Raw genomic sequence first — 12423 nt, 5'->3', positions numbered from 1 at the left:
GGGTGACAGAGGGAGGGGGGGAAATTCCTGTGAAAAGAAAGTGCTTGGGACGAAGAGATGGATCTGCATGATGGCCAATGAGACATTGGGGTTGAAGAACAGAAAGGGAGGGTTTTGGAAGGAGAGGCCAGTTTTGGCTGCACAAAGAGTTCAGGGATGTCGTTCTCCTATTCTTAAATAAAAAAAAGATTCATTAGAGACCTTGCGGTTGAGAATGAAGTTTATTTAAGATAGCAACGAAATCTGGCACTAGGATGCAGATATTGCATGAGTCAGTACATTGCTCTATTCATCACCAGAAGGATCGGCACATCAGATTCCATGGCCAGTTATACTCTAGCCAGCCACCGTGAGAGGGTGGCCTTGGACATTATTTCCCTGGTGTTCGTAAATGGCATAAGACTCCTCCTACTGTTGTGAGAGGACTATGGAGCTTACTCTACCAATACCTAGATCTACATCTTCCTTCTCTCCAGGACCTTCAGAACTTATGTCATCTTCTTGGCCATTCTAACATCACCCCTTGGCCACCGGATGTACTCAGCGGCTGAGCTTCTTGTTCTGCGAGACTCCCCCCTCTTGCAAACCTGGCCCTCCACACTATTGAGGGCCTACCTTGATGATGGATTTTGGAATCCCGAGAGGTGGCATGTTGCAAAGAGGGGGTTGAGGGTCTTTTTATCTAATTTCTTATCCAAAATTTTAAAGGTTTCTAAAAGGGAGGTAGGTGGGAGCGGGGTGGGTCATGTGGATTTGGGGGGCAACCCACAGAGGGAGGGGTTAGAGGATGACTTTTTAAAGGGGAGGCCAGATCCGGCACAGAGTTACATCATAGGAGGTGCGGAGCTGGGAATGGAGGGGCTTAATACTTGTATGGAAGGGGGCTGTTCCATCAAGGTCATGGTTGGGAGGGGCAGATATGGTGGGAGCAGGGGGCCACTTCATGTTAGGGGGGTTCGCACCTGCTGTCTTCAAGTGGTAGCACGCTCCGACCCCCAAGGCTCTTCTCGTTCCCTGGGTTGCTCAGAATCTCAGGGCGATGGCAGCAGCAAAATATAACTATTTTTCCGCTCTTATTGCATTGGCAGAAAATCGCCCAGCCGCCTTGTTTAGGGTGACCCACTCCCTCCTCCACCTGGTAGCACGGGAAGACCCCTTGCAAGGTCGAGCTGAGGATTTTGCACAATATCTGCATGATAAAATTGCTCAAATTCGGGAAGGCTCGGACTCTGACTGGGTGGGTTTGGATGGGGTGATGGAGGCGGGTCTTGAGGATGTTATTTGGGATGGGTTTGACCCTGTGACCCCTGAAGACGTGGACAGGTTACTGGGGAAGCTGAACGCGACCACATGTTTATTGGACCCGTGCCCCTCCTGGTTGGTACTGGCTTCCCGAGAGGTTACACGAGGCTGGGTCCAGAGGATTATAAACGCTTCTTTGAGTGAGGGTTTCTTGCCTTCCGCCTTGAAAGAGGCAGTGGTGAGGCCCCTCCTCAAGAAGCCCTCTCTGGACCCGGCTGTTTTAGCAAACTACCGTCCAGTCTCCAACCTTCGCTTTGTAGCAAAGGTTGTTGAGAGTGTGGTGGCACAGCAACTCCCGCAGTACCTGGATGAAACTGTCTACCTAGATCCGTTCCAGTCCGGCTTCAGGCTGGTTACAGCATTAAACAGCATCGGTCGCATTGGTTGATGATCTCTGGAGAGCTCGGGACAGGGGTTGCTCCTCTATCCTGGTCCTATTAGATCTCTCAGTGGCTTTTGACACCATCGACCATGGTATCTTGCTGCGCTGACTGGAGGGGCTGGGAGTGGGAGGCACTGTTCTACGGTGGTTCTCCTCCTATCTCTCCAACCGGTCATAGTCTGTGTTGGCAGGAGGGCAGAGGTCGACTTCAAGACACCTTATTTGTGGGGTGCCGCAAGGGTTGGTCCTTTCACCTCTTCTGTTCAATATTTATGTGAAGCCGCTGGGTGAGCTCATCCGTGGTTTTGGGGTGCAGTGCCATCTTTACGCTGATGATACTCAGCTGTACATCTCCACCCCAGACCGCCCCAATGATGCCCTTGCAGTGATGTCCCGGTGCCTCGAGGCCGTGCGGATCTGGATGGGGAGAAACAGACTCTGACTCAATCTTTCCAAGACCGAGTTGCTGTGGCTGCCGGCGTCCTGATATAGCCAACTGATACCATCGTTGACTATTGGGGGCAAGTCATTGGCCCCCACGGAGAAGGCTCGCAACTTGGGTGTCCTCCTGGCTGTCTTTAGAAGAGCATATGACGGCCGTGGCCAGGGGAGCTTTCTATCAGGTTCGCCTGATTCGCCAGTTGCGTCCCTTTCTGGATCGGGACTCCTTATGCACAGTCACTCATGCCCTCGTCATTTCCCGACTAGACTACTGTAATGCTCTCTACATGGGGCTACCCTTGAGGTGCACCCGGAGGCTTCAACTGTTCCAGAATGCAGCCGCACGGGTGATTATGGGAGCGACATGGCGCTCACATGTAACACCTCTCCTACGTGAGCTGCACTGGCTCCCGGTGGTCTTCTGAGTGCGCTTCAAGGTGTTGGTTCTTACCTGTAAAGTGCTCCATGGCTTAGGACCTAGGTACCTACGAGACCACCTTCTGCAACCGATAACCTCCTACCAACCAGTACGCTCCCACAGAGTGGGCCTCCTCAGGGTGCCGTCAGTAAAGCAATGTCAACTGGTGGTTCCCAGGGGGAGAGCCTTCTCTGTGGGGGCACCTGCCCTTTGGAACAGGGATACGAATGATCCCAGATCTCCGTACTTTCCGTTGTGCCCTGAAGACCTTTCTGTTTCACCAAGCGGGGCTGGCATAAATTTTCAAATTGTCTAAATTCTATGCTGAGGATCTTAACTGATGAGCCAAATTGGTTTAATTATTTTAAATTGTTTTTATTTCCCATTATATGTATGTTATTCTGATTGTTCACCGCCCTGAGTCCTTCGGGAAAAGGACGGTATAAAAATTAAATAATAATAATAATAATAATAATAATAATAATAATAATAATAATAATAATAATGGCAACTAAAACAAAAGCAGAATATAAGAAAGAAGTAATTGAGCAGCGAGCTGAAAATTGGAAACACAAAGCTCTGCATGGCCAATACTTGAAAAGTATTGAAGGCAAAGCTGACCAGAAACTAACTTGGAACTGGTTAAGATCAGGAATACTGAAAAAAGAAACTGAAAGCTTTATTTTGGCAGCTCAAGAACAAGCCCTAGCCACAAACTGTATGAAGGCAAAAATTCAACATGTTACCACCAACAGCAAATGCCGCCTCTGCAATGAGAAAGATGAGACAGTCGACCACCTGATCAGTGGGTGCAGCAAAATTTCACAAACTGACTACCTACAACACCATGACCGTGTTGCTAAAATCATTCACTGGAAATTGTGCCAGAAGTTTGGATTTGAGTACAGCAAAAACCACTGGGAACATCAGGTTGAGAAAGTTTTAGAGAATGAGAAACTCAAGATCTTGTGGGACTTTAGGATTCAGACTGACAGGCACTTGGTCCACAACACACCTGACATAACAATAGTTGAAAAGAAAAAAGTATGGTTCATTGACATTGCAATACCTGGTGATGCACGAATTGAAGATAAGCAGCAAGAAAAAATCACAAAGTACCGGGACTTACAAATTGAAGTTGAGCGACTGTGGAAAAAGAAATCGTGTGTTGTCCCGATTGTAATTGGAGCCCTCGGAGCAATACCCAAAGGGCTACCCCGCTATTTAGAAATCCTAAATTTGCCGGACTTGAACATTTTGACTCTACAAAAAACCACCTTACTCAGAACAGCTTACATCCTCCGACGATACCTTAACAGTTCCTAGGTCCTTGGTTAGGACTCGAGCTGCTGAGCTATTAACCAGCCTCAAAGGCTGTGAATCTCACTAAAGATTAACCAATAAATAATAATAATTATTATTATTATTAATAATAATAATATAATATATGAAATCCCACTAAGATGGCTTGCAGAACACACTCCCCTTCTTGCTCCTTTTTGAAGGATTTATGCTATTATGGGCATATATAGCTTAACAGGAGCCTTGGTAGTACAGTGGTTTAATGCACCCTGTAATTAACACAGCTGCCTGCAATTTCTGCAGGTTCGAATCTTACCAGGCTCAAGGTTGACTCAGCCTTCCATCCTTTCTAAGGTAGGTTAAATGAGGACCCAGTTTGTGGGGGCAATAAGCTGACTTTGTATAAATATACAAAAGTATGAAGGCTATTGCTTAACGCATTGTAAGCCACCCTGAGTCTCCGGAGAAGGGCGGCATATAAATAAATAAATAAATAAAACAGCATCTCACATTTCTGCCACGTGTTAAAATTGGTCTCGAAGACTGAACAAATGATACAGCTGGTCTTTGCAGCAGACCAAATTGTGTGGACTTGTAAAAAGCTTCCACATCAGAGGAGTTCAGTTCCTTTGCCCTCCCAGATGTTTATAACTATCATAGTTCTGAAGACTGTTTACCTGGCTAACCTAGTTAAGCTTTTTCCAAGTCCATTTCTTTCTCTTGTTTACTGCATAATCTATACATTTTTTTTGCACTAACAAATCTGTCAAAATATTCACACATATATATAACTGAATAACTATTTAGGGTTATTCAGAAATAAATTGTACAGTACTAAATTCAGAAGTAAAAGGATTATCATTTTCAATCTCATCATCAATGAGTTTATCATCCAGTAATTTATAGATAAACAGCAATAAAAATGATGTGTGATGTTTATATTACTTATTTATGCTGATCTCACCATGCTGCAATATGTAGGTATTATCTGTTTACTGCATCAAATTGGGTAATCTACAGTCCAAAGATTACATGTGGACTTCGGACTATTTTTTGTTATTTCAGGAGATCTCTTTTAAAGTCTGAATTTTGGCAGTGTTTTGATCTGAGCAAGGAATGAACCATAGTGAGAAATTCTTCCAATAGAGTTATAGATATTTTTGCTGGTTGTAGAAGCATTACTTTCTATTTATTTGCTTAAAGGCCTCACTGGGAATATAATAGTTTGATCTAAGAAGACCAGATAAAGTAGTTATGGGGTTGTTAAAAAAATGAAAGAGCAAGTAATATATTTTATTTATTTAACCTTGCACAATTTCTGATTTCGAAAGCTGACAAATTATGTACTTGCTTCCTTGACCCATATGAATAACATTAGAAGTGAAGGGAAATAATAATAAGGACATGATAAATAATAGTAGAATATAATATACAGGAATAATAGAATAAGTAGAAACTTGTTATTCTGTAAACATTTGTTTCAGCTAAACATTTGTTTCCTGTAACACATATATGCTGCATTAGGCCTCTGTAAAGTATTTCTTATCCGTCAAACATATGCTGCTGCCATCAGTCTGAACCCCCATCAATCTTATTCTTGTTTTTCTCGTACCATCTGGAGCCTGGCACCTATCTTGGGTTGGAGCTGCGAACATCATCATCAGGGTTCACGCAGTGGACACATATGGGGCAGTGGTGGGTTGCTACCGGTTCACCCTGGGTCGGATGAACTGGTAGCAGTGGCAGCAGGAGGCTCCGCCCCCCTGGGTGCTTCTGTGTTGTTAGCTCCCAGTTCTGTTCCCTGTAGCACCAGGGACAGAAGTGGTATCCAGCAGGTTCTGACCAATTCTGGAGAACCGGTAGCGGAAATTTTGAGTAGTTCAGAGAACCGGTAAATACCACCTCTGACTGGCCCCGCCCCCATCTATTCTCTGCCTCCCGAGTCCCAGCTGATTGGGAGGAAATGGGGATTTTGCAGTAACCTTCCCCTGGAATGGGGAGGGAATGGAGATTTTACAGTATCCTTCCCCTGCCACACCTACCAAGCCACGCCATGCCTTGCCCAAGCCATGCCCACAGAACGGGTAGTAAAATTTTTTGAATCCCATCACTGACCAGGGGGCCTAGTGGCAAATGGGAAGAAGAGAACAAAGGAATACCCAAGGATGAGATAAGGTTGATGTGGAGCCATCTATCTTTTGCAGGACTATGAGGAACATGAAAACCTAAATCAGGAGGCCGGAATTGGGGACCAAGCTGATGTTTCCAAAAGTATAAAAAGGACACCATACCTTCTCTACATGTCTCTTTTTTATATGCTTGGAACGGTTTACCCAGCTCTTTGCTTTGATCAAATTAAACGCTGATTCTTTCTCAAGGTTCTGCTTAAGTTCTTCTTTTGGCTCATTGTTGGCTTAAGCGCATCGCTGAACCTTACAAAAGAACAGGATAAAATAATTCAGCCATTTGATGATTATAGTGCAAAAAACATGACTGCATAAAAAGTTTATGAAGAACCACAATTTAAGCAATATATGAATAAGCTGCAAATTCTAACTAATTAAAAAAATAAAAATGTACTTTTTCAAATAGTTGTTCTGCAGTTTCCAAACATGCTGGGCATATAGACAAACATACTTGGAGGACACCAGACTGAGGGAAGTGCTGCTGACTGCTTACTAATAAAGGAGAACATTTATAGCTCAAGGTTGATATGAGGGGTCCTCTCAGTTTAGCATTGACGATGTTACCTAATTTGGGTAATGAAATGTCTGCAATAAAAGAAGCAAGCTCAGAGAGCACCAAGGATCCTTCATGACTGCTTGCTGTCAGACGTGCTGAGAAAAAGACACTGAACAGGAAATTCCTGCTTAATAATACATTTGAAACTTTGCCCAGAACAGAAACTGTTAAGTAATGTTGAGCACAATGAGTAATTTAAAATGGAGTTGATTTAGGGAAAGCACATCCTGCAAATGAGAATGTACCATACCATAAGTTAAATACTTTCTGAGGTTCTTTGGTAAATTATAGATGTTAAGTACCGTGTTTCCCCAAAAACAAGACCCTGACTTATATTTTTTGAACCCCAAAATAAGCGCTTGGCCTTATTTTCGGGGAGCTCTTATTATTTTGGGGCATGTGGAGCAAGATGGGGCTCCTCTTGCCATCTTACCTGATTTCCAGCTCTGCGTTTAAATATTTTTGGGGAGGGCTTATTTTCGGGGGAGGCTTATTTTAGCGCATGTGTTCAAAAGCCCGATTGGGCTTATTATCAGGGATTGTCTTATTTTTGGGGAAACAGGGTAGTGGGTGGAGTGAAGAGGCAGAAACCAATGTGTTACTTCAACTCTTTATTAGAACAAATTAAATCCAAGCAAAGCCTGTCTGGCAGCTTGCCCTTTTATAGGGGCTGCCAGACGGCTCGACCAGGGATGGGTTCTACTTACCTTTACTATCAGTTCGCAACGGGAGCAAAACAAAAGCTTTTGCGCATGCGCAGATCATCAATTATGATATCCGGGTGGGTGGGCGGAGCCTCCCGCTGCTTTTACTACCGGTTCTAAAGAACCGGACAGAACCATGAGCAACCCACCACTGGGCTCGACCAATCAGTTTAAACTATTCTTCCCGCCTGGGACGGCGGACTTGAGTGAACCCTTCACTTCTTCGGCTTCACTCCATGTTTACTGAGTATTCAACAATAGACACAAATAAAATAATTCCCTAAATATATTTACTTAGAAGAGCTAACTGAATTCAACAAAATTTACTCTCCAGCAATTAGTTGTAGTAGTACTGCAATAAACTCCAATTGCTCAAAAGAATATTTGTTTAGATCTTGTGAGCAGATCTTGTAGTGTAATGAAAGCATTTGGCAAAGAAGAAAAAAATGTGAGAAAATCTCAAAATATTTGCAAAATGCAAATGTATATGTTAAATAATTCACCAAATTTGGCTAAAGAAACAAGCAATATTATCAACAAATTTTAAAACAGCTTTGTTGAGTCTAATGCCTTCCAGATCTCTTGGATTGGATTTTTCTCAACCAGTCTAATGCATTTTGAGAAAACTAGGAAAAACAATTTTAAAGCAATTATGAAACAAGAATGATGAAGGATAGCCAATAAAAAGTAGAATTTGAGGAAAAATAAGTATTTTTGTGTGAACGGCCATTTAATAAGCTTTTCAAAATACATCTGTATAAATTAGCACTCTCAAAATTATTCACAAAACAGAAATAACAACATTGTGTTTAACTGTCAGTCTGATTCTTAATTCATTGCATTTATGGGTGAGGACCAGAAATTAATAAGGCTTGCTTTGGCAAGTAGTAGGTGTTTGTTTGTGTAAGTAGCTCTTATTAATGCAGATGAAAGAGATGCAATACAGTATAATCAAAACACCCAGTGCTGTAATATCTCTAAATGATCATTCTGTGAATGATTGATGATGTGCCAACAAGTTAGTGTTGACTCTTAGTGAGCACATAGATTTTCTCCAAATCAACTGTCCACAGCCTGGTTGTTCATCTCTCCTAGTGGTGTACACATTGCAGCTGTAATTAAGCCTATCTACCATGCTGCTGATCATTCTCTTGTCTTTCCTTCCATCTTTCCCAACATTATAGATTTCCTAGAGAAATAGGTCTTTGCATAATGTGTCTGAACTAAGCCCTAACTAGGTGCTAGCCGAGTGAAGCAATCTCCCTCTGCTTTGCCTGTTTTTCTCAATGCTGCTTCCTCTCAACTGTGCCTTAGAAGCTGTTTTTTATCCCCAAGCAGGGGATAAAAAACCAGCAAACTAATGTACTAAAGCTAACCAGACTAAGGACGCTAGCCAGATAAATATCTGGTAGGCAGATTTCCCCCCTATTTTCCTCCTGAAAAAGTAAGCTGCATCTTATACTCCGGTGTGCCTTATACTCTGAAAAATACGGTAGGTAATATTTACTCAGGTAACCATTACTCAGGTTACTGATATTTATTCCTCCAATTTTAAAACTATGCTTATCTTCTTCTAATCCAATGTCCTTCAATATACAGTATATTCTAGGGGTGGGCAACTGTGGCCCTTTTACAACCTGTGGACTTCAACTCCCAGGATTCCTGATATAACCAAGCTAGCTCAGGAATTCTGGGAGTTGAAGTCCATAGGTTGTAAAAGGGCCACAGTTGCCCACCCCTGGAATATACTGTATATAGGCTGAATAAATAACGAGAGACTATTCACCTTATCTCACTCCTTTGCTAACCTACAGCCAGTCTCTTTTGCCATCTCTGATTGGATTGTGGCTTTTTGATCTGTATATAAATTTTTCATGAGGACAATGAGATGTTTTGGGATTAAAATTTTTCTAAGCACACCGTATAGTTTGACATAATCAACACAATTAAAGGCCCTTCTACACTCTATGAAGCACATATTGATAGCCTTTTGCTATGCTTTGGCTTTCTTAACTATCCAGTGTACATCAGCAATAATGTCTCTTATTTCTCAGATTTGAAACTCAACTTAAACATCTGGCATCTCCCTTTTCATGTTGGGCTCTAATCTACATTTGATGATCCTAAGCATTACTTTGTTAGCATGTGATATTAAGAATATTATACAGTAGTTTATACACTCTGTTAACTCTCCTTTTTTGGTATGAATATGTAGACTGATTTCTTCCAAACTATTGCCATTGTGTCATTATCCAGATTTGCTGGAAGAGTTTGGTTAGAACATTTACAGATTCTTCTTCTATTGGTGCCATAAATCTGCAAATATTCCATCAATTGCTGCAACCCTCTAACTTGGTCATGCCTGAGTCTGATCTTAATTCATCTTCGAATATTAGATTCTTGTAAGTAGAGAAACTTTTCTAAAGTGTCTTGGATGCTGGCAACTCTGTTGAACAGACTGTCAATATACTCCTTCGATCTTGGTTTGATCTTCTGGAATCAGTTGCTATCAGTCCTTTGACACTCACTGAGCTCGTAGCTCAGACAGGTTGGTGGTTCAAATCCCTAGTACAGGTCTCCTGTGTGAACGGGGTTGGACTGGATGACCTCCAAGGTCCCCTCCAACTCTGTTACTGTTATATCAATTTGCGGATGGAGCTTTCTTCTGAATTTGAAGATCTTTTTGGAAAAGTTTCCTTTTTTTCATATCTATTTCCATCTTCCATGTCTTTACAAATGTCATTGTAATAGGGCTTCTTGTTTCTTCCAACAGATCTCTGAACAAGACTTTTAAAGTTCCTTTCTGAGATCTTTGCCTTTCTTGGCTTTGGCATTTTTGTCAATTTCTACTGTTTGTTCTGACAGCTTTCTTTCCTTCTTTCTTTTTTTGCTGATCTTTGGCAGTGTTTTTTCACATTAATCATGAACATCTTATTTGATTTTATACCACAGTTGTTCTGGTTTCCTATGAATAAGATTCAGGACTTTAAAATTATTCCTATCTTTACACTAGAACCTCTGCTATGGGAAATTAGGAAGAATCAGGGAATAAAGGGGCTGAAGGTGAGATCTGAAGAATATAAAACTCAGGCATTCGCGGATGATTTGGTTTTTATTGTAGAGGATCCATTAGAATCAGGTAAAAACTTGCTTCAGGAGATAGAGAAGTATGGTAGAATTGCAGGTCTCCGAATCAACAAAGACAAGACGAAGATTATAATAAAGAATATGACACGAAATCGTTGGAATGAATTGGAGAGATAATTGGGCCTTCAAGTGACTAAAAGAATAAAATACTTGGGTATTTGGATGTCTTCTAAAAATACGTCTATTATGGCAGATAAGCCATAATTTAGCCCAAACAAAGACAGACCTAGAAAAGTGGGAGCACCTGCAACTCTCCTTACTTGGTAGGATAGCTATGATTAAAACCCACCTACTTCCGAAATGGAACTACTTATTTCAGACTGCCCCCGCGAGACTGGATAGTGGTTTTTTTAAACTGCTAGATAGTTATGTGAGGAAATTTGTGTGGCAGAAGAAGAAGCCCTGGATTTGATCTACCGAAATGGGAGTTTTACTACCAAGCGGCTAATTTAATTTGGATCAGAGACTGGATGCTTTTAAATAGGAAGAGGGCTCTTACATTGGAGGGTTATGATTTGTGTCAAGGTTGGCACCATTTTCTATGGAGGGAGAGGGGCAAGAAATGTGGACAGTTTAAGAGACACTACTTTCGGAGAATATTATTAGAATCTTGGGAAAGAGTTAGGAACAGGCATTATTCAATGATTCCGATTTGGTTTGCCCCATTAGAGGGCAAACACATGCCCTATTAGAGGCAGTAACACATGCGACACTATATAATAAGGAAACACCATTGACTTATCAGAATTTGCTTGACCCTCAAGGGGAATTGAAGACCTGAGAGGAGCTTACAAAACAGGGCAAAAAGGTAGACTGGTGGGTGTATGCCCAAATACAATCGAGAGTCAGAAGGGACCAAAGAAAGGAGGGAATATATAGGTCACTACAGGAGTTAGATAAAATCTTATTGGAATTGAAAAGAAATTACTTTCAAGCTACCAGTTTTTAGAATCATGATGCATTGGAGAGGAGGTGATTAAGGACACTATGATTGCCTGGGGAAAGAACCTCGGATTTTCTCCAAATCTGGATAAATGGGATGAGATATGGAATAGGAATATGAAACTTACTTTGTCAACCCCCTACAAGGAAAATATTTATAAAATGGTCTATCGTTGGCATATCCCCCCGGCAAGAATCGCAAGAATCTTCCCGGGAGTTTCTCCGGCATGCTGGAAGTGTGGGAATGGTTGTGGGACGTACTACCACCAATGGTGGACGTGCCCCAAAGCAGGCAAATATTGGTCCAAGGTTCGGAACTGGATGGTGGAAATTACAGGATATAATATAGAGCTGAAACCAGAGATTTTTTTATTAGGAATGAAACCAGACAAAATAACTAAGGAAAAATGGTATTTGATCCTCCACATCACTACTGCAGCTAGGATACTATATGCGCAAGAATGGAAAAACGAAGACCCACAGAAAATAAATTGATTTGGAAAATTACAGAATGCACAGAGGCAGACCGGTTAACGAAATTACTTAGGAACCAAAAAGATCCTGATTATTACAAATGTTGGAATTTATGGTATAATTGGGTGAAAGAAAAGAGAGGGAAATGAAATGGATTGTATTAGTGGTATAGGTGCAGATTTGTGTACGTTAGTTGCAATAACCTTGTATATATATATATATGTAAAGTATTGTATTTTTAAAAATGAAAATAATTTTTTTTAAAAAAAAATATTCCTGATGTTCCTGGAAAGGGTGGGCATATGCTCAAGATCTTATTGTGGAAATTGATTGAGGGCTTTCTTCTTCCACTTCAGTTTAACTTGAAATTTTCAAATGAAGAGTTCACGATTGATTCTACAGTCCTACCCTGGTCCATATCCTTCTTATAACTGAGCTCTTTTACCTTCTTATAATAATAATACAACCAATTTGTTTTCTCTGTATGCCATTGGGGATGTCCATGTATGCAGGCACTATTTTGTTGTTGGAAGGTTGTATTAAGAATAAAGAAATAATTGGACTGGCAG

At 41.4% G+C, this 12423-nt stretch overlaps 1 long non-coding RNA gene across 1 annotated transcript; it reads right to left on the bottom strand.

Moving 5' to 3' along the window:
* Positions 1–258: 258 nt before the first annotated feature.
* LOC148115103 (uncharacterized) lies at positions 259–6693 on the bottom strand. The gene is made up of 3 exons (XR_015732170.1): positions 6596–6693; positions 6137–6277; positions 259–2101 (listed from the first exon to the last, which is right to left on the bottom strand). It is a non-coding gene; the product is annotated as an uncharacterized LOC148115103 (long non-coding RNA).
* Positions 6694–12423: the final 5730 nt, after the last annotated feature.

Source organism: Pantherophis guttatus, chromosome 2, assembly GCF_059756535.1.
Source record: "Pantherophis guttatus breed Tessera chromosome 2, ASM5975653v1, whole genome shotgun sequence".
NCBI classification, from domain to species: domain Eukaryota; kingdom Metazoa; phylum Chordata; class Lepidosauria; order Squamata; family Colubridae; genus Pantherophis; species Pantherophis guttatus.
The sequence above is the reverse complement of the archived record's forward strand: the minus strand, read 5'-3'. Positions and strand labels throughout refer to the sequence as shown.